This window comes from Mustela putorius, unplaced genomic scaffold (assembly GCF_011764305.1).
Source record: "Mustela putorius furo isolate JIRA1106 unplaced genomic scaffold, ASM1176430v1.1 tig00003972_pilon_pilon_pilon, whole genome shotgun sequence".
NCBI classification, from domain to species: Eukaryota; Metazoa; Chordata; class Mammalia; order Carnivora; family Mustelidae; genus Mustela; species Mustela putorius.
This window is the reverse complement of record NW_025422115.1, coordinates 24,178,183-24,201,557: the sequence shown is the minus strand read 5'-3', so window position 1 is coordinate 24,201,557 and position 23,375 is coordinate 24,178,183.

Here is a 23,375-nt window from a genome sequence, read left to right as displayed (position 1 = left end):
ATATTTCTTACCATTTATAGCATTATCATTAGTACTTAATTCTTAGCTTCTGTTCAGAAAAGATTGGTCCATCCTCTGCCCATCATGGGTTTTTATTTTTGTTCGATTTAGAGAAAGATTTCCTAATGCTCAAGCTGTTTCACTGGGGTGGGGCTGCCGTGAGGGGGGCTAAGGCCGGCTTGCGGAAGGAGATCCTGGCGTGCGTGCGTGTGCCACCCACCCAGCACCTCACCATTAGGCACCTGCCTGCGCTGGAGTGTCACCGATCGCTCCCTACCTGTCCTTCTGGGTTGGGTCCTCTCACTGAGAGAAGCTGGAGCCAGACTCCCGCACCCTGGAGCCCCTGCTTCAAATCTACGCAGCCCCACGCCCCTGGTGCGTGAATGTGTTCTTCACCGGAGGAAGAGTGTGGACTCCTCAAGACGCATGTCCGTGGGCCTGCCCTCCCAGCGGCTCCTCTCACTAGCCGTGCGCACACGGGGCGGAAGGCGCGGCTTCCGGGAGGCCACTGGAGCTGGTCAGAGCGGGGGTTATTGGGCCCTGGAGTTACGAGTCCCCTTGTTCACGGGAACCTGTCAAGGTAGCAGGGTCAGTGCTCTCTAACCCTAAAATCTCTGAAGATCCGTGTCAGGAATATTGGCCAAGAAGAAGGAGGAATTAACCCAAATTGTTCCCTGTGGTCTAAGACGGCCCAGCATTGACACAAGGTTTTCTATTGCCCAGTAGCTGGTGGGTCGCCCTGGAACCTGTTCATTCTCTGAGAGAAGGTCCAGGGGACTGACTGGTCGGGGCTCTTGTGACATGCGTGGGTGGCCGACGGTCCCGGTTGGCTGTACGCCAGTTTATGGAACTCACGTGAATGTTCTCCCTTGACCGTGGATCACGGACATTAGGAAAACATCACAACGGTGTTTGCAAGTCTGGCTCCAAAACATGTCTCCAGTCCTAGTATACTTACTCGTCACCTTTCCTCCTTCTCAGTAGCTCCATTTCTCACTTCTGCTCCTCGTGCTAAGGCTTTGTGCACTTCGTTTACAAACCAGAAATCCAAATGGATTAAGAACAAGGGGCGATGGAAAGCTCGGCCGGGTCTTTCCAGGTCTTGTCCCAGTCGCTGCACAGCCGTTCCTGGCGGAGACCCGCAGCTGTCTCCTCCCGGTCCGATGTGGAGAGATTCTCTCCCCTACTTGAACCAAGAAGCAGTCAACACCACGGACATAAGAAGCACACAATTTAGGATCATAAGTTTTTACTGAAAAGACTTGCATCTCGGGCCATCATGTGGTTCTTAGGAGCGTCCCTGAGTCTCTCCGTGAGTTGTGGGTAAGAAGATGCCTTTGATTAGGGCGGCCGGCCAGGCTCTTCCTCCAAGTGGGTTGTTTTCCAGTGGATGGGCTGCCATGCTGGAAAGCACTTTGAGGTGAAAATGGTTTGTGCACATCATTTATCTTCATGGTTCCAGGGCCCATCGCCGCTGTGTGAGCTGCCGGAAAGACCGTCCTCTGCTCCCCTGCGTCCCCAACGCCGGCTCCGGATGGGAGACCAGCCCCTCTCAAACCCAGGCAGATGGCCAGGCGGGGTGTGAATGTAAGCTCTTTATCTCGGGCTCTGAACTTGTGCTCTGAGGCTCCGATTTAACTCAGAATCTCACAGGTTGGGGAATCAATCATTTGAAAAGAGCATTTGTCAGCATCGGTGTGACTCCTAGGAAAAGGAGGTCCGCCTCCGTCGACACTCTCGGAGCAGGTGTCCGCACCTGCTTCACCAGAGACCTGGTCTAAAAGAAGAATCACTTTGATTCTCATTCCGAAATGTGTTGGTTCCCCAGGGGAAATTGCTCACTTCTCTGTAAACCCTTGAATTTTCAAATACCTCAGGCCAGAGGCTTTGAAAATATGCCAGTCTAGGTGTGTTCTGAATATGAATTTTGCAGAGTCAAAAACTTTATAGAACGTGGGGGTGCAAAAGTGTCACTTTATTACATTTCGCATAACTCAATTTGAATCGATCATAAGCCCACAGTTTCCTAATAACAGAAATTTAATGGAGTCACTTGTAAGTGGATTCTATCCAGTAATGGGATGTGTCGGTTAATTCCGGTTTACAACCGGTCACGTTCGAAGTTCCTGCCGCCGCCTCAGGTTCCCTCTTCCCCACCTCAGGGTTCATCTCTTCTCCCTGGGGCTACGGAATGCTCCCCCCGTGGATTCCTGTGGCTTCTCGGGCTTGATCTGTGTTTCTCCTGCGCCCCCTCTCATGTCAGGTGCCGCTCCCCCCCGGCTCTCTGTGTCCCCGTGGCCCGCTGCACGTGGCTCTCCGACCGGGCTGCCTTGTCCCTTCACATGCAAACTGCCACCGCTTTGGCTCATTCGGCCTCTCCAGACAGCCCATGACCTTCTTCCTACCTGGAGGACGCCCAGACTGGCGGTGGCTTCTGGAGAGGGAAATACAAGTACTTGCTTGAGGTCCTGAGACACTGACAAGGCTCTGAGCTGACGTCAGCTGCACGAATATGTCCTTAAGGTGAGCAGCTCTGTTACGTCACTGTCTGCAGAGATGTCAGACCCCTGGGGCCAGGATGGGGGCCCACTGTGAGAGAACAGAGGCATGAGCGTACCACGGACCAGCCCGTGTGGGGTGTGGCTGCTCCCCAAGCCGTGGCTGGAAGGGAGATGCTTCCTGGAAGGGAGTGCTGAGCGGCCAGGAGGCCGCTGTCCAGCTGGGCCGGAGCAGGGAGTCTGTAGCCGTGCAGGTGCGGCACCCGAGGGCGCCCTTCCGGATGGGGGTGGGGCAAGGGCTCGAGGGTCCCCAGCCCTGTCCCGTGGAGGCGTCCCTCTGCTCCCAGGACGCGGGTCAGCACGCAGGTCCTTGCTCAGGGCCAGTCCCCACCACGGTACTCAGTTTCATTGTTGAAGTATTGAAATCAGCTTTTCAAATGGATTCCCGGCCTTTGGAGACCGGCTTTCAGAAAGAGTGAAAATGTGCGTGAGACCAAAGTGGAGAACAGTGTCTGTCTGAGAAAAGTAACCGCGGGCGGGAGCCGCCCATCTTTTTGTGCACAGACCCGCTGCTGGAAGTCAGCGAGGGAAGGTGGGTCTCTCAGCTTCCGGCCGGGCTGGCTGGAGTCCCCCAGCACAGACGTCCCTGCGGACACATCAGTGACAGCAGCATCTGCGCCGTGAGTCTCCCACATCTGTGGTGCCCGCACCAGCGCCCCGGCCCCTGATGTCCAGGGCTGGTGGAGTTCAAACCGGACCAGCTGGATGCTAATTGCATATCAGAATTTCCTATTGTTAACGCACTATTTTAAATGCCTATTTTAATAAAATTACACAGATGATAGAGGTTGATTGGAATTCATATTGCATTTGCAAAGTCTTGAGCAGGATTTCACTGAGGGACTTAGAGGAATCTGAGACCCAGTAAGATGTTTTGCGCGATCGTCCTTCCTCTCTTCCTCCGTTGTCTTGGAATTAAACATTTGAATTTCTATGGGCCCTAAAGGGCTTGGAGATGTTGACAAGCTCCATTTTGATGATTTAAATGCGAGTTTTCTAACAACATAAAAGATGGTCTTTATCGAATCCCTGTGAAATTGTAACAATGTATTCTTATAAAGAAAAAAAAATTGGAAAAGAACAAGGGCGAGAAATCATTTTATTATTGTTTGCCTAAGTCCGCAGTGATCTAAACAATCATTCTAACTATGAACAGTTAAGGATGTGCTTAAGTATAAGAGATAAAACACCCAAAACAATTATAGGAAATGAGCACAAAAGAAGCTCCTTAAATCACGGTAAGTGTCCTAGAAATATTAAAAGAAGAGATGTTCGGTGAGATCGGGAGGGGACTGTTGCACGGGCTGAGGAGCAGAGACTGTTGTGGAACCTTATTTCCACTCTAGAAGTTACTCCGTGTTCGTTGAGCGAATAAGCGGTGGCTGGCCGGCTGGAACGTATGCCGTGGTACGAAGCTCCTTCCCCAAACAGTGCAAAGGCTATGCCTGGAGTGTGGGTCCTCAGAAAGCAAAGAGTTTCGAAGAATTGCGTCAACACATCGGCAGTCAAAGGGAGCAGAGGTCTCCGGGACGCAGCCGTCTGCCTCCTGGTTAAGTTTGGGAAGCTCTTGGGGGCTGGCCGTGACCCGAGTGGATTTGTGAGGATGCAGTCTCGGTGCCATCGGCGAGCAGTGCGCACCGTGCCGATGCCTGCCTTCCGCTCCTCTCCCTCCTCCGGCTTCCCGCCTGTCGTCCCTCTGGACCAATTCTATGTCTTATCCTTGTTAGTTCTTGCTAAATGTCAGGACGGTTTTCAGGATGGTTTTCACAGTCCCTAGTGGCTCGGATCTCTTCTCCAAATGGCCCCCAGGGACAGGAGTCCATGGCACTTGTCTCAGAACCGAGGAGGCGCTCTGGCCTCAGACAGTGCGCTCCCAACCCAGCCACCCAACACAGGGGGCTAAAATGTCGTCTTGCATGTATTTTATATTTATATATATTTATAAACATATTTATATATATTTATAAACATATTTATATATATTTAAAATACATGCAATGAGCATATATATAAATATGTGTGTGTATGTGCATACATACACACACACACACACACACACTTACATATATATTTAACATACAATGTATTATTTGTTTCAGGGATACAGGTCTGTGATTCATCAGGCTTACACAATTCACAGCACTCACCATAGCACATGCCCTCCCCAGTGCCCATCCCCCCACCACCCCATCCCTCCCGCCCCCCTCCCTTCCAGCAACCCTCAGTTTGTTTCCTGGGACCAAAAGTCTCTTAAGGTTTGTCTCACTCTCTGGTTTGTCTTGTTTCATTTTCCCCCTTCCTTCCCCTATGATCCTGTCTTATTTCTCAAATTCCTCAAATCAGTGAGATCATATGATAATTGTCCCTCTCTGGTGGACTTTTTCAGCTTAGCATAATACCCTCTAGTTCTATCCACATCATTGCGAATGGCAAGATTTTAGGGTTTCTTATGGCTGCATAGTATTCCTTTTTGGTTTTTTGAAGGCTGTATAATATTCCATTGTATGTTGTTTGTGTGTGTGTGTGTGTACCACATCTTCTTTATCCATTCATCTGTTGATGGACATTGGGCTCTTTCCATACTTTGGCTACTGTGGACATTGCTGCTATGAACATTGGGGTGCATGTGCCCCTTCAGATCACTACATTTGAATCTTTTGGGTAACTATCACAATTTGGTTTTTCACATGCATCTCTTAAAGCAGGTGTTGGGAAGGTTCTCACCTCTCCCCGCTCCCGTTTAGTCACTCTTGATGAACAATAGCAGAGTCCTAGGTCAGACGAATCGGAAACTTAAGTCTGCGGTTGTGGACTCCACACCTGATTCATAGCTCACGTCATCTGTTGACCTCTCGGGTCTTTGCTACGGAGAGGAATCAGCATCGAACTAATAGGAAGTGGGCCAGGATCTCCCAAATAGTTGGCTCAAAGTTACGATTCAGGACATAAGAATTTTTCTTAATGTCCACCACCAGGAGATCAGCCAAATCAAGATTATATCAATTCTAATGACAAATAATCCTAAGGTAAGGAATGTCATCCTGCCTCGGTATCACCTTCACACACAACTGTTAAACACTCAGTGATGTCTCCCAAGGAGACGCACAGCCTCATCCCCAGACCCTTTGAGTATCTGATCCTACTTGGGCAATGGCGACTCTGCAGGTGGGATGAAGTTACAGACCTTGAGGTAGGAGATTATCCTGGCATCGAGCTGGGTCCCATGTCACACGAGGGTCTTTAAAAGAGGGAAGCAGAAGAAGAGGTCAAGGTAATGCAATGTGGGAAGGGTCCACCATCTAGCTTTGAACCTGGAGAAGGGACTGTGAACCAGGGACCTGGAGGGCATATCTAGGAGCCACAAAAGCAAGGAAACCAGATTGATCCCGAGAGCTTCTAGAACACACAGCCCTGCCAACGCCTTGATTTTGGCCCAGAGATAAACCATTTCCGACTCCTGGGCTCCAGAACTGTATGATGATAAACTCATGTTGTTCAAGTAACACTTTTTGTGGTATAAGTTTCAGCAGCCACTGGAAATTAATACACACCCCAAGAAAGAAGGTAGTCAAATAGTGGGAGATGCTTTTTCCCCTCAGTGGGGCTCATATAGGTTCAGAATAGCCCTGGGGTAAAAGCCCAGATTTGCTTCCTTAGGAAGAGCAGGTTCCAGAGACAAACGTGAAGGAGAAGTGACAGAGGAGGGGACAGGCTTTGGTGGGAACCCTACCTCACTGGTGGCTGCATTATCGCCCAAGGGTACTCCAGTGACATTTGAATACCTGGCTTTGTCACTCTCCCTAAGTGGTTTAACTGATCTTATTAACCAATGGGACATTAAGCTGGGACCCTCCCATGAGGCTTTTTTAAGACTTTAAGACCAGAATGTTTTCAAGGCTCAGAAGAAAGACGCCATCACAACGGAGTGGTGGGCACATAGGCTAACATTTCCAAAAAGGAATCTCTGAGACTTGAAATTCCACAGAGCCCTGCTCGTCTCTGCCGTCAGCACTGACCTTCTTGGATTAGGGAATGGCCCGTCTAAGGCACAGTTTCATGTTGACCATATTTTTCAGACCAAACATTAAACACCGGTTCTACAATGGCGGGAACTCTGGGATGCAGCCTGAGCCTGTAACTCACAGTTAACTTTGAATAAACTCGAGGAAATCTAAAATGCTCCCCACTGGGTATGCTCTGGAGCTTTCAGAAGCACACGGCCGCAACCCTGGGCTTCGTGGTGCGGAGCCCTGGGCTCAGACTCCCTGGAGATGGCAGTGACCAAGGTCAGCGTCTCCCTAAGCCTCAGTTGCCTTGTCCAGACAGCGCAGGTGACAGCAGGACGGGCGCACACACGCGCGTGAGCAGGGACGTTAGTGAATACCAAGCCTCAGCCCCGTGCTGGACACGTAGGGAGCAGACCCTCACGGACATTTGCCACACTGGCTTTCCAGAGAGTTTTCTTCCACCGAGCATCCAGTGATTTCGAGATGCTGGTGCCCAGCCTGGCTGCCCTCTGTCTAGGACACACCTGTGCTCTACAACTGCTCCTGACGTGCTCACGGTCCTGGAAGAGCCCCATTTTCCATTAAGGTGGCAATGAACTTGGGGGCGTTTGTTTCTCATCTGGAGCCAGCGGTCAGGGTGGTGACGCTATGTGGGAACCCTAGATTCTCTGAGAGACTGAAGGGGACCGTTAGGCAGGTGGAGCCACCTGGAGGTCTTGTCACCCTCTCCATCAGCCTTCTCACTCACATTTGTCCCTGGAAATTATTCTGCTTAAGGAAACAAATCTGGGCTTTTGCCCAAGGGCTATTCTGAACATGCGAGAGTCCCATTGAGGGGAAAAAAATTAAGTGACTCTCCATGCTGTGAAAATCCTTCTGAGTTACTTTTTCCTGAGGTTTCCATAGCGACCCCTCTAGAGAACATGAGCCTCTGACCATGGGCTGGAGTGGGCGAAGCGGAAAGCAGGATTGGTGATGAAGGTGCTGCAGGTTAGCCGCGAGGACCTTTGTGTTTTCTACGGAGCTGAGAGGAGGGGAAGCAAGGCTGGGGAGCAGCCGCCGAGCGCCCCACGAGCGGTCAGCCTTCCTGGAGCGGGTCACGGCACAGCCGCCGAAGCAGCCCCCAGCAGGCTGCATTTCCCCCTGCCTGCCGTGCACCTGCCAGAGGAAGGTGGGGCCAGAGGACCTGACGGCCTCATTCAAGGGACCTGAGTCTGTGTCCCTCTGCTGTCAAATCGGTGTTTTTTACATAAGAGACTCACCAAAATGAGGATCTCGGCAGCAATTTCAGAACTGTAACTAGCACAGATTTGCACCCCTATGCTTGAGACATGGACATCTGCAGCTCCCAGGAGGCCTCTGGGGAGGTGACAGAGGACTGTGCATCCAAGGCTTCAGTGGAGCGACCACTGAAGTCACCAGGAAACGGGAGGCAGCCTGCACTGGGTGCCACTGCTCTTGTGGAAGGTGCTGGCTTCATGGACCCGACTTCTGCTCTAGGGCGGAGCTGCCTGCCTGAGACACGGGGCCAGAGGGACGCATGAGGTGGCACAGGGCGAGGCTTAGCAGGGGATGCGGAAAGGCTCAGGGTGGTCGGGCGGGGTTGTAGACCGTCCAGTTAAGAGCCTCTGAGCCCGCCATGCCCTCTCTGTCCTCGGCGAGCGGAGCGGCTCAGAGCTCTGTCATGCCCCGAGCGCTGCGACGCAGCCTCGCAGGGTGGACCCGAGCTCGCCGCTTCTCCCTCCACCCCTCCCTGGTCACCGCGGCTGCCAGTGCCCCAGGAGTGCTGGCCTCGGGACGTTGCAGACACCCTCTGCGCTGCCCTGCAGGGACCTGGGAGCCATCCTGGGCTGCAGGTCTCTTTCCTGGAAGGCCTGGGGGCGTCTGAGGTTGGAGCCCACTGTGCTGTCCGAGGGGGTACAGGGAAGAAGAGATGCAGGGCTGGGCCACGGACTGGTCCTTAACTCCTTCCAAGGCTGTTTGTGGGCATCCCAGGGAAGCAGGGGCACTCTTCCTTCTAGCTGGACCGCAGCTCCGTCAGCAGGAGCTTCCGCTCTGCATCAGCCACGGAGGAGGTGGGGGAGGGTCGACCGAGGGTCTCTCAACAACAGCTATGGCTAATATTCCAAACAATCTGTTTCTATTTATTTTTCCGGATGAAATCTGCATTTCCCGACCACTCGCTGGCAGTGGGATCGTCATAAGCGCTGCGCGCGCTGAGGAGGTCAAGGAAGGCCGTCCCCTGCGCGGCTGTGAACGGACAGACAAGGCCAGAAAGCCGAAGTCACTCCGTCCCATGATCCTTCCTGCCCCAGGGATCTGGGTCCAGCCACAGAGGGACACTGGGGGCCGTGGGTGTGGATGTGGGGTATGAGCCAATCTTGCCCAGATTTTAAGGGGGAGGAAGGCCCCTGCTGATGTTGGGACACATGCACAGACACGACAATCACATTCTCATTCCCTCCTCCCCGTCACCCCACAGGTCCCCTCTCATGAAGGACAGGATGGCTCCCTCAGGAAAGGGTTCTGACCTCAGTCACTGGGTCGTTGCTGATATCCACTTACCTCCACTCCCCCGTCCCAGCCCCTGGCTCGGGGACCATCCTAGATCTGTGTCCACTCCGGGGGATGGGCTGCACCCTCTGGGTGACAAGTTTCTCCCAGTGCGCCCTGCCGTTCTCCCCGGAGGAGCTCCCAAGGAGAGGGTCTCTATCCCCATGGCCCTTGAACCAGGACCAAATCCCCTCATCGTGGTTAACACGGCATCTGCCTCTCGGGAGGATTGGATGTTCTCATTGTAGATGACACTCACAGGGTCCTGAGTCCACACTTCCTGACTCCTTAGCAAACAACCAGGGGACATGTGCAGCCTTTCCATCTGTCCCGGCCGCCCTTCCTGCTCCGTGCGATCGGGGGAGGTTTCGCTGGCCCGTGGGGCAGGGCTCACCTGGCCTGACTCTTGGAGGAGGCTCCAAACACATCAGCTGCAGAGGAATCAAAGTTTGCTTGTCGACCCCGGGCTCGGTGCGCCCACGCCTGCTGATCAGGCCTCTGTGAGACAGTTGTCAGTCAGCCTGAGGTGACAGCCTCGGGCGAGTGATTCAGGACAAATGCAGTGAGCTCTCCTGCAGCACAGAATCCCTCTCAGCAGCCAAGAGAAGAAACTGAATAATTTACCTCCAATTTTGTCACCTTCTGTTCTGCATTACCAAAGGGGAGAAGTCCCAGGAACGTGGCATGCGGCAGGCTCCCTTTTGGATGCACGCTCAGGGCCAGGGGTGCTGGCATGGAGCTTATAGTCACGGAGACAACCTGTTTTGATGTCTTCTCTTGCCCTGCCACGTGGGGTGACAGTCACAGATGACTTGAGATATGGGCCCGCCTGCGGGTTGGGGACCGCAGTCACAGAAGAAGACATGGTCAAAGAGAGGGCTCCGGCCCTGCTGGAGGAGGGTAGTGGGAGTCGGCCTGTCCTGGGGGAGACACTCAGAAAGGGGCGCCCAGGGAGGCCAAGTCTCTTGGGACACCTCCAGTGGGGAAGGAGCGGCCATCCCCGAGACTGGGACCAGACTGAGCCTCTATGAAAACACTGCCTGCATTGAGTGAATGCACCTGCGCCTGCCACTGGCTGCCCCGCCCCTGCCCTTGGGTCTCAGACTTGCCCTGCCCATCAGACTCATTCTCCTGGAAGTGACACCATAGAGCTCATGCAGGAGAACATGTTCAACTGTCCTCCCCCCAAACCCAGGGCACTGTGGTCAAGCCTGGCTTCGTGGCTTGGTGGCACAGGTCCAGTACGGTAGTGGTGCTGACCGTCTTCTCCACACTGCCCTCGGTGACCCCTTGATGTCCACGGCCCATCTTCTCTGACTGGACTCCTCCGTCCACATAGGAGATGCCCTCCCTACTGCCCAGGCACATCCCCCTACCTACCTGCACAGCACTGCCACATTCTGGGATTTTGAAGCTCTTTCTGTCTATACCACGAGACCCGTAAGGACGCACACTACAGTACGCCATTGTGCCTGGCATACTTGAACCAATGAATCAATGAAATCCAGTGTAGACGTCTGTTTATTTATTGGACCCAGGTCCACGTCCATACTGTCAATTGGGCTGCTGCTCTGTGGCTTTAATCCTACTAAATTCCTCTGCCTGGTGCTCTACCCCAGGCCCCCAATCGCCACCCTCCAGGCAGAAGACCATTACTCTTGAATTCTGGCTCTGGACCCTCATTTTCCAATAATAAAGGAAAATAACCCATCTTTCAGGAGCCGCCGACAGGTGGCAGGACACGGGTCTGGGGTCCAATAGTTCTAAAATGGGGATGATTATATCCAGTCCCCAAACCAATGTAGCTAGAAATACGGGAATTGGCCAGCCATAACACATGTGTCGGACTTACCCACAAGGCGGCGAGTGAATGAAGCACTTCAAAGACGGCTTCGTGGGTTCAGGTAAATGGTTCAAGCCTGTTACTTGTTCTCTAAGACCTGTTCTCTTCTCATTTGCAGCATGCATTAGAGTAGGAGTTTTATTTTTATTTATGTGATTATCTGATGGTGTTTATATTCCCCACTAGTCTGTAAGACCCTCAAGGGCATGACTATCGGCTTTTATTCAACCCTGACACCTGCTGCCTGTAAGTGACGGGCACAGCATAGGGCTAGTGTGCTTACTGAAAGAATGTCTATTATAAAAATCTTTATCATCAAAACTATCTCATTCACCCTACACGCCCATACTGATGGTCTCCGGATCCACATTTGTCTAATCGTGGGACAGCGATAAGAAGTGTTGCTCTATACACAAGGCTGCTTAAAATTTGTTTTTAAAATTCATTTCTCTAAAAAGAAGTTGGGATGGTTGCATTTTTCTTTCAGGGTATGAAACAGTATTTTCCCAAGGCAAAGCCTATAAATCAAAATAATAGTTTTTAAAGTTCGCCTTAATCTATTCTCCTTACAAATATTTTTCTTTTTTCCAGACTATCAATGCCATATTACTATAAAAATTAGGTAAAAAAGAAATGTAGGAGAGCTTAAAAGAGGAAAAATAAAGAGGGATTACCTGTGGTTCGCTCCCTTGGAGATAACCACAGCTGACATTGTGGTATTGTCCAAAGTAGGAATTCTCCTACGTGGTCAAACCTTCTTCATAACATTGTTTCTAACACAAGTGGAATATCCAGTCATAAGCACATACCGCTACTTCTTTAATAATACTCAAGCTTGCAGACATCTAAGTTACTCCCTGTTTTTTATGTGTTATTTGATGTTGAAATAGTTCCCTGCTTACATAAAACCTGGTGAGCACCTTCCAGTGGGTCTCTGTGGCCGTCACCTGGAAACAGAACACGGGGGAGGGGTCTCTCATTTTGTACTTCCTTTCTTCTCTTCTATGCTTATGAAGCCTCTTCTTAATATACAAACGAGCAAATGTTTACCTGCAATCTCTGCAGTGAACCTTCTGACTGAAGTTAAATATACGTGCACTGAAATGCACCACCTTTGTTTTTAGCATCTGATGAGTTTGTACGAATGAATACACCTGCGTAACCACCACTTGCATCAGAGAATAAGATATGACTGTCACCGTAGGAGCTGTCTTGTGCCCCCGCTGACCGGTTGCCCCTCCAAGTATCCCCTCCTCACTCCCACCATGGATTTGTGCTGCCTGCTGTGAACGTCACATAATGGAGTCATACACATAATCTCTTGCACCTGGCATCTCTCACCAAAGACCAGGTCTGTGAGATTTACCCAGAATGCTGTACCTGACAGCGCTATTTCTTATTATTCTTGCAGCAGGGTTTGGCAGATTATGGCCAGGTGCCCAATCTGGCCCCCCACTTGTTTCTGCATGGCCCAAAGACTAAGAATGGTTTTATATTATTAAGTGATTAATTTAGTAGCTATGTGATGCTTGGTTTTGGCTACTGACTCACAAAACCTAAAATTTGGCCACTTATAGGAGAAACGTATTGGCTTTCTGTACTGTTCTACCCTATGAATAAACTGCACAGTAGGAATTTCTCCACTGATGTTTTTTTTTGGATGGTTCTCAGTTTCTTACTGTAATGAATAGTGCTGACTCCAACATTGCTGTGCAAACACATGGGTGTGTTGGTTGGGACCCCAGACCACGACGCCTGTGTTTAGGGTTAGCAGATACTCTCAGGTTTCAAAGCGGTTGTGCCAGTTTCTTCTCTCACTTTATCCCACCATGGGTAACCTCAGTGTGGTGGGAATAATAATCACATTAATGAGTATTGTTACCTTGTTCCTGATTTTGGTATTTTACCACCAAATATAATTTTAATGTAGTTTTTTCAAAAAAGTAATTTTTATGAGATTAAGGAGGTTTGCCTCCTTCTAGTTTTCAGGAATAGTCATGAGTGGATGGTGATAGTTTGTGAATACTTTTTTTGACATCTGTCGAGATAACATAGTTTTCCCCTCCCCCAAATTTTGCTGCTAGTACTTGATTTTTGGTGAGAAACCAATCTTTTTAATTTCTGACATAAATCCTGGATTCTGTTAAGTAATGACTTACTTAGAATGTTGAATTTACATTCATGATATTAACTTGTCTGTGATTTTCTTTTGTTGCAATACCTTTGTCAAGTTTTGTATGACGTTTGTGCCAACCCATAGTGGATTACCAAGAATTTATTACTGCTTATGTGAGAGAATAAACTGGTGAAGACATTTGGGTCTGGAGTTTTCTTTTACAGAAGATTTAAAATTATGGATTGTATTTACCTAATATCTGAAGGATAATTCTGATTTTCTATTTCTTCTTGTGTCAGTTTTAGTTAAGTTGTGGCCTCTAAAGATTTTTTCACATACATTTTCACATTTATTATCAAGAAGTTGTTCAAATAATCTTGCCTTCTTCATTAGTGTCTATAGATGCTCTGAGGAGGCCCCTCTTTTCAGTTCTGAGTACCGTATTTTTTCTTAAACTGTCTGAAATAAGGATATATCAGTTTTATTAGTGATAGTTTTATTAATCTTTTCAATTAATCAAATTTTGGCTTTATTAAGGTTTCCTCTAACTTTTGTTTTCTATCTCATTGGTAATAACTCTTACTTTTGCTTTTTCTTTCTCTATCATACATCCAGTTGGGTTTTTTCCCTACCTTCTTCAGATAGAAACTTAAATCCTTAATTTCCAGAATTTCTTCTTTTCTGATACATATATCTAATACTGTAGATTTTCCTCTATGCATGACCTTAGTTGAATTTCAGATCTGGTATGCATATTTTCATCACTATTCAGCTCAAAATATTTTATAATTTTTTATTGTGATATCTCTGAGAACAAATGATTTATTGACAGTATTTTTAACTTTTTTCACCAAATATTTGGCCATTTTCTTGTTACCTCTTTATTATTGATTTATAGCTCCATCTTCACAGCATGGGGTGATCCCTCACTCTAACCAGGATCTTCTGAACCCTTGCCTCTTGCTGGCATCCAGATTCACGTGAGGGATGGAGACCACAGGGAGCAGTACCATTGGCTAACCTTCCTTTCGTCATCTACATAAATAATACGTAGTCTGAAACTATAAGTGGGTCATTGGATTTTCCCCAGACAGGAATCTGTGACTTTGGTGTCTTTCTATGTACGTGTGTACACTATGCGCACATTGTACCATAGCCATGCAGACATATCACATAGAGGTCTTCATAGGTGCTTGGCACAGTTTAGCGGCATCTCTAAACCATTGTGGGCCCTGCATTTTCCACCTTTTCTTCCCAGAGCTGTGGGATACTCAGAAACTCTGATGCTGGGAGTTTCCCAGAACGGTGGAATACTCAGAAACTGGCTTGTCAGCCTCTGAGTTGCTGCTTTCCAATTGACTTCTATGCCAGCTCCCACTTCCAGATGGAATTGATAAACAACTTGAAGGAAACTTGCATGCAGCGTTTCTCCCGTCTCAGTCTCTGCAGTTCCCTGTCCTGCAGGGTCTGCCGCTGGCAAAGACTCCAGGAAGCCATGGGGGCCAGTGTGGGGCTCCCCACAGTGCACGTCCAGCTGTCTTAGTGTTTTGAGTTCTGGTTATTTTCTGCTGCTGTCAAAGTTTCCTTTCCTCACCTCCCCCTCCTCCCCCTCCCTCCCTGCCTCCTGCCTTGTGTTTGAAGACTTCTATGCAGCATTTACAGTTGGTCCCAGTGACAGGGTTGTTCTGCGTGGCCCAAACAGACATGCACATCTCCTAATTTCTACAGCCATGTGATGGTTTTCTGCGTTCACTTTCAACTCCATCTGGGAAAGCTTTGGTGAAAACAAGATTGTTGCATAGTGTCCCCTACAATTAGTCTTCTGTTCCAGACTACCCTTTTCTGTGCAGATTAGCAGTTACTACTATCCAATAAGATATTTTATGTATAATAGAATTTATTCCTAAGTGATTTATTTTTTGCATTATTCTCCTTATGCCAGTACCAACTCTGGCAATCACCGTGTTTTTATAACATGGGATCTAATCATAAATACGTACATCTGTTTATTTATCACGTGCCCATCGAATGCCAGGCATTCTGCTTGTGCTTTTCATGGATTCTATTTTCAGTCTTCACATCAGGTTGATATCGTTTTCACTTCTTAACTAGAAAACTGAGACCGGGAAAGGTCACAAAGCTGGTTGAAGTCCCCTGGCCGGTAAGTCACAGAGAGGGCATCCACAGGTAGCTGAGGCTGGCTCCAGAGCCAGGGCCGTGGTCCAGCTGGAGGTGGAAAGAGGGGGGACCCGGGGTGTGGACTCGGTTCTCAGCCTCAGATGCCCCCAGTGATCACGCAAAAGCTTCCAACAAGGAGCAGTCCTGAGCACCTTTCCAGAGATCAGGTTCAGGAGGTCAGACTCACTCCCAGGAATCTGCATTTTTAAACCACCACCCCAGGTGATTCCTACTTAGGAAGGCGTGAGGACTCCCTTCTCAGCAACCTTATTTCTCAGGTCTGTTCAGTTGTGAGGCGGGGCTTTGAAATCTAGGTGAGACCCCCTGAACCCTGGTGTGAAGGCAGGTGAATGGGGTGTACTATTTTGGCAGGGATGCCGTATTAAAATACCACGATCTGGGGACTTCAATGATAGAAATTTACTTCTGATGGTCCTGGGGGCTGAACGTCTCAGATCGGGGTGTCAGTAGATGTAGTTTCTTCTGGAGTCTCTCTCCTTGGCTCTCTACTGCCTTCCCATAGTGTTCTGCCCAGCTTTCCCCCCTGGGGTCTGTGTCCTAAGCTCCTCTTCTTGTAAGGATAGCAGTCTGAGACGCTTAAGGCCCTATAGCATTTTAACGTCCATCACCCCTTTAACGACCTTGTCTCCAAATACAGTCACATTCTGAGGATCGAGGGTCAGGGTTTCAATATATAATTTGGGGGAACACAACAGAGAAGGCTCAGTCTGAGGCAAAAAGTGGCCACAGAGCAGCAACTTGCCATTTGATATCTTTCTGTCCCCGAAGCTGCCCTGGGTGCAGTGGAACCCGGAGCAACTGGGCCACAGCACCACCTGTGTAGTCGGAGGCCAGATTCAGGGAACCAGACAAATGCTGGATGCATGGTGGCCAGCAGAGGCCGGCCCTGAACACAGGGCACCGCGAGTTTGGGTTCTTTGGGTTCCTGCATGGGTGGTGCAGATTGTCCATGGAGACATAGCAGTGGCTGCCCTCTGTGCAGGTGACTCCACTGTCCCTCTCCTTGTAAACACAGGGACAGAGCCCCACCTGGATGCCCGCGGCCTGTAGTCACACTCCAATCATCCCGGGGCTTCTGCTTCCTCGGATGAACGTGTCTGCCTCGCGAGCTCACCGGAGTGCACTCCCAAATCAATGTATGCGACTGTACCTCTTATCACAATTATGCGATTTGATTAAATACCGTGCGAGCCAATGACATGAGAATGCAAGAGAGGGTTGTTTTTATGAAAACCGAGTTAAATGTTTTGGAAAGCGAGTTGCCAAAGAGAAAGTGCTGTCAAATCAGGCACAGAAGCAAAAGCTGTCAAAGATCGGGGGGGGGGGCGCCTTTAAAGAGAAGGATGCGCGCTCTTGTTGATTTGCATGTGATTTTCAGTTCTCGCTCTGCCAGAAAGAAACCGCATCGTACAACAGGAACCGTGCATCGTCGCAACGGTGGTTAAGGTTTATGGAAGAGAAGCCCTTGAGGGGGAGCAGGGTAGGTACTTAAAGAAAAGACTGTGGTCTTAGTTTCAAAAGATTGGCTGAATCAATGTGGATGTGCATGTTTCAAGTTAAAATAAATATTTTTACACTGTGTTATTTTTACTGAGCGCTTCTTGCTGACATTTCCCGTTAACCCACTCGCAGCTGTTCCTCATGGAGTCGACTAAGAGGCTGAGTCCCAGTAGGACCCCTTCCTGAGCTCTGCGGGGAGTTGGATAAGGTGATGCAGGGGGCACACTTAGCTCAGCGCCCCACAGAAGAGCCCTTCAGGAGAGGGGTCCCCGCGGCCTCTGCGTGTTCACCGCGAGCCCCTTCAACGCCTTTCTGAAAAGCCGCGGCTTCCTTGCAGCTGAGCTCCTGGCGCCAAGTTCTTGCCTCCTTAATAAGTAAGGTCATCATCTGCGGGTTGATTTTCTTCCTAACGGGGGTTCAGGAGGGCTTCATGCACATTCTGCTTACAATGGACATCGCGCGTGCAGTAGTGCCGGGAGCTTACAATGGACATCGCGCGTGCAGTAGTGCCGGGAGCTCAACACCACGTGCAAGCTGGAATAAGCCGGAGAAGAGGAGAAAAGGCCAACGCGGAACGGGTTTAAATGACAAATTCCGTGGCAGGCGCCGAGACTTCAGAGAGGAGGCTGGATGTTCCTCCCCAGGAAATTTAGTCTCCGTGTACTTTCTTCTTAGAAGCGAAGAAGCAGGTGCCGCACGCGTCCACTCTGAGCTTCCCCTGGGGTAGACGGGGGACACGCACGGGGGAGCACCTCGGCTGAGCCACGTAAACTCACCCAAAGGCTTCTGCCCCACTTTCCAAGGCTGGCTCCGTGTCCGTTGGCTGGATGCTAGAGCTCGGTTTGAAAGGAAGCGGGTTAGCCTTCTTGTTTCCATGGAACCGAGCTGAGGTTTCGGGTTCTGGCTTCGCAGGAGAATAAGGTGGTGCTCTGCAAACCTGGACCCGTCCCCTGCAGGCAGCTGGGACTCTGCCTTTCGGGAAATGCTCCCGCACGTGCCCTCCCAGCCTCTCCTTGCTTGTGACCGCGGCTTCCAGCCTTGACTCCGCCCGTGAAAGTATCCGTCTCTGTACAGCACCGAGAGCTGCTGCTATGGTTAAAAAAAAAAATGAATAAATCGTAACACTCTTTGCAATATTTCACTTTTAAGCTTTACCAGAATAAATTTGAAAGCACACACACACACACCCAATCTCTCATAACAATATTGCAGAAAACCCAAAGTGTTTCATTTCATGGTTAATTTATTTTGTAATTATAGATCTGTTGGTAAACAGTACAATAATATTTTTTTCATTTTGCTTATTTATGCCGTTTATGCTCTAAATGTTTCCACTGTGGTGTGATAGCTGTTTGTGAAGGAAGCTTCCTAACCACATTAATTCAAATAAAATTATCTGCACTTCACATGTACGCACATACACTGTTTATGCATAATGTGAACTCCTAGAAAGGCTCTCTATTTTTTTAATAGGGGAAGACAATGCATCGGATCCATTTTTTACTTTTAATTAAAAATACAAGTTAAAAAGCAATAGTAAACCTTCTATTCCCAATTTTTAAAAAATTACATTAGCGCAAATATTATTCCTTTCCCATCTTGGGATTTACATGCGTGCCTATGTTAAAAGATAAACAGCTATCAAAATGCTCTCACTGCAGGTTTTTAAAAATATTTTTATAATCACGGGCTTGATTCAGAGATCATTAAACACAGAAAAAACACACACAGAGGGGGAAAAAGGGGGGAGGCCCCCGACATGTTAACCAGCCTCGTCTTTGGGGGGCAGGCATGCTCTTCTCTGTGTATGCGCATTTTTCTTGCAACCTGGGTGTACGTGCTGTTTTGCGGCCGGTTTCCGTTCATTAAGGCACATGGTAAACCTGTTCCGCAACCGACAGAGGTCCTCTGTTCTTGCAGGTTGCCTGGCGGCCCGTCCGCCCGGTGGGACGGGACTCAGCATTCTTCCTGGAGTCTCTGCTCTTGGACACTTTGTTTTCAGCCCCGGCTCTACGGCAGTTGGCGAGCACACGGGCTTTGGAGCTGAAGTCAGTACAGGGATACCGCCTTGCATTACCGCTTTTTTGTAGTTTTTATAATGGTCACGTTGATGGACAGAGTACATTCTCTCATTTTGAAAGGGGTACAGCTTCGGAAGGTTTTCCCCTAAAAATTCCAGTTATGTATAATTTTTACCTTTAAAGGCATTGCTGCAGCTAATAATTTTGTGTAAATACATTTTTTTGTTCTGTTGAATTATTTATTGTGTGTAATTTTTGAGAAGGCGCATTTCTGCATCAAAGGTTTGATCATTCTGAGAGCTGATGGTTCAGAGAACCCATTTCTTTCCAAAGGGCTTATTCTGTGTTCGCCAGGAAGGAGTAAACTCATTTCACTGCAGTCTTACTAGCACTGGGGAGTTACCATCCTATTGTTTTAACATAAGCTATTTTTATACAGTGCCCTCTACATTCATTCAGTTCTTTATAATTAAAACGACTTCAACACAGAGGTTGGGATTAAATGCTTTCCCTGCACGGTGAGCTGCATGGACCCACACCGGGGTCAGGTCTCTCAAATGTGAAATGAAGTCTTCTTTGGCTGTGTTTTTCCGTCGTCTGAAGATTCTATCTGCAAATGTTATTTTAAAAATACAGCTATGTGGAGGACAGGAGCTGTTCTAAGGCTAACAGGGGAGAGTGGGGGCCGGCTGGGTTCAGACGGTCCTACAGGCAAAGACACAGGCAAGGTGTTTCTCCTCTGGAAGACGATGCCCGACACGGCGCCCTGGACCCGGGGCTCCTAACCCCAGCACAGACCACAGCCGGCAAGGCGCACTCGGGTTCCCCGGAGTCTGGGAAAGCCAGCTGGGCTCGGGGCTCTGGGAGCGGGAGGCACCTGGGAGAGGAGGGTTACAGCGAGCAGTAACGACTCAGGGCCCGTTGCCTCCGAACCCCAGCAGCGAACAGTCACCTCCAGAAGCGGTAAAACCACAAGGTGAGGTTTGATTTGTGCTGCTACAATGTAATCATCCACACGAAACACCACCGTGAACTCTGGCCTCCTGCTGTCTCCCGTATCTGGGATATGAATTGTCAGCCGTCCATCTCTTTTTGTTTTTCATTTACTTTATTTATTTTTTTTTGAGGTAGCATGTGAGAAAGCAACTTTTTTAATGAAGAGTTAGGCTCAATTATAATGTGTGTTAGAAAAAAAAGTTTTACCTATTATTACCAAATTCACTATTTTATGTACATGGTTTATCCAAAAAAGACCATTTTTATTTTTATTTATCTTAAAAAATATTTTATATTTATTAGAGAGAGAAAGGGTGAGAGATAGGAGTGGGGGCAGATGGAGAGGGAGAAGCAGGCTCCCCGCTGAGCAGGAGCGTGATGCGGGGTTCGATCCCAGGACTCCAGGATCATAGCGTGAGCCCAAGACTGACGCTTCACCAACTGAGCCACCCAGGCGCTCCAAGACAAAGCCACTTTTAAAAATATTTTTAAATATGATGCATTTTAAAAATAGCCAGTGTAAGGCTGATTGAAGGGATTGTCTCCGTAAATGAGATTTGCTGGGCGGCGGTGGTGGGGAGAACGTGAGGGGCGGAGACTGCGGACAGGCCTCCGATGCCATCTCGACGGGCGGGGTCCCCGTACGCATCCCCCTGAGCCTGTCCTTTGCTGGTCCGGGTCAGCGTTTGGAGAGGAAAGCAGGATCGCGCATAGGTCTTCATGAGCCGGCCTGCTGTGAGCAGCCACGGTGAAATGCTGAGTCTTCTCTGACCTTCGTGTCTTTGACTCTGAATCTATCCGGGACCAAGTATCGTACTTTGTACTTCTCCGATGTCTTTTTTTGGCCACGTCCAGTGCTCATGCCTGTGGCCCGCCAGCCCCGCAAGCTAGCCCCCCTTTCTGTCTGTCTGCGGAGTCTTCCCGAGTCCCAGGTCCTGTCTCCCATCCCTGCCACCGGTCTGTGTGTCCGTCTCCTCTCCACTGAGTCTGTGAGCCCCGGCCCCTGGTCTGAGAAGGAGTTTGAAGCTGGTTCAGCAGGAGAGCCACAGGCCCCCACTGTGGTCATACCAGGGATGAGTCCCCTTCCTACTGCTGGAAGAGGACCCTCCATCCGCCTCTCCCTCTCCAGCAGGACTGGAGTGAAACCGTGCAGGAGTTGGTTTTCGCTGGTGAGCAAAGTGAGTGCTGGGGACACCGCGTTCCTCTCAAGCCTACAGAGGATGGGCCAAGGTCCACAAGGCTTCTCCTGCTCAGAAGAGCTCCCTCTGAGCTCTTGGGGTGTCTCAGAGCTCCTTGGCGGGTCCAAGGCACTGTTCCGGCCTCACGCCTGTGGTTACTACTCATGCCTCATCTTCTCCCAACTATGTTCCCTGCCACGGAGACCGTCCTTGGTCCTCTCTACAGCTTAGGTCATTTCTTCCCCCTTGTTTTTCTGGTCTAGGTGCTCGGCTCCCCAGACTCCCTGCCCCTCAGCCCTGGAGAACCAGCCCGGGTTCCTCACTGGGTCTTCATCCATACCCTCTTTGTGCCATTTTGACATTTTTGTTATAACCATTTGTCTCGTTCCAAAAAAGAAAAATTGTTTGCATATCTCCTGAGGTTAGAGTTCATGTCGTAAATATCTGTGATTCCCACGCCTGCTCCGGAGCCTGGAGCCCGTGACGAGCCAAGTAGCGTCTGCGGGAAGGAAAGCAGCTCCCCCGGGAACGGTGACGCGCTGCATCGGGCACCACCGGCCGCGTTTTCCCGGGAGGCTCTCACCGAATCTAGATGCTCTTCCAGAACATCGTGGATGCAAACGAAGGCTTTAATGGAATTTCTCCTTTTGCCCTTGGGTCAAATTTCTGATCTTTGCTGGCAACATAAGCAAGACCCCTAGAGTGGCTGAACCTGCTGGAGTCGGGCCCACGAACACGGCGTATCCCGCAGCTCTTTGTCCTGCTGTGGTTGTGCTGGCTGAGCCCAGGGCCACTACGCACCGGGGGACCCCCAGAAGACAGGTGAGGTGCCCTCCCACCCGGGCCCCTCTTGTGGGCTGGGGCAAGTCAGAGGGAAGAGTGCCATCTGCTGGGCCTCTGGTTGAAGTTTGCCCTTTTGCTTGGGAATGTTCTGGAAATCCCATACAGGGGACAGAACCCACTGCCAGGTGACAAGCGAAGGAGGTGTCCCAAGGGAAGGACGGGCAGTGGCCAAGGCCAGGGCCCCTCCCAGAGGAGCCATCATGAACCTCCCTACCTCGGCGAACCGATTCTCAACCACCAGTCCAGGAACGGGATGGCCCGCGCTTTCCACCTGTGCGCCCCTCCCCCGCCAGAGGACCCCTCTTTATAAAGAAAGAAAGGAGATGGGAGATTCTTCCAGGGTGCTGGTTTAGGCGAAAGCAGGAGTCCGCCTCAAGCTCACAACAAACAAACTCTGTGAGCGATTCGTTTGGTCCATGTTTTATTAATGGTTGTGCACTTGGAGTTTACACAAGCAAGATAAAAATGACGTGGCCTACTGAGATGTGTACTTGGTCCCTCTATGAAAATACCAAACAGCCTTTCCCCGACTTGCCTCTCTCGCACTACCCAAGGAAAAAGGGGGAAAAAAAAAGAAAAAAGAAAAAAAAGAAAAGAAAAGCACACGTTGTAATTACTAACTTGAGAGCTTCTCCGTAGATAATTTGACTTTTTACTCTTAATACAGTGAATTGTCATTAGGGAAAAAGCCAGGGCTTTCTGACCCACACGTGGCCTCTGACCGTCTTCTCCCATCTGGGAGGAAACAAAGAGCTAAATCGCTCTTCCGCCCGGCCTGGCCGGAGACCAGCCTCGCTGAGCCCAGAGGACGTGCTACCCGCGGAACAAGCAGAACCAGCTGTTTCTGCCTCAAGAGTGCTGGACGCCTGACCACAGCGTCCCCGCCCGTAGGCACGCAGGAGCCCCGTGGGAGGAATCAGGTCACTTCTCTTCTGCCTGCGTCATGTGGCTAGAGACCGAGTCTGCCCTGGTCATTGTGGAAACCCCAGCTGGGTCTGGTGTCCCAAATAGAAAAAAACGGCCCCCTTGTGCCTTTGAGTAACCAGCCGTCGCTTCCCAGGACGTGGGTTTTCTCTGTTTTGTTTTCCCCCGTGCGTTTCCCAGCCCTGGAATGTCCTTCGTCGATGAAGGCTCGAATGTCCACCTTCATGAGCATCTGCTCGAGATTCTGCTTTCTCGCTTAGTGTGGACACCAGTGAGTCCCCCCCCCCCCCGCGGGCTGGTCTCCGTGGTCACCGCGGCTCACATCCTTTTCTGGACACTGGGACTGGTGTGAGACCCTGAGAATGGGATGGTGGCCTCACTTCTCACCTCTCACTTCCTACATTTGGAAAAACTCGGCTCCAGGAAAAGCTGATTCCATCCTGACTTCTGCCAATATTAGGAAATGATGAATTTATGTCCTGACCCTACCTTGTCAATGAAATCACTGCCTTTTACTAAGCTTGTCTTGAACGTCCTTGATTGTGGCGATGGTGAGGACCATCAGTTATCGGACCCCTACTGGATGCTCGCCGCTATGTTCAGCATTGTCTTTGTAAACCTCTCAGCAACCCGACAA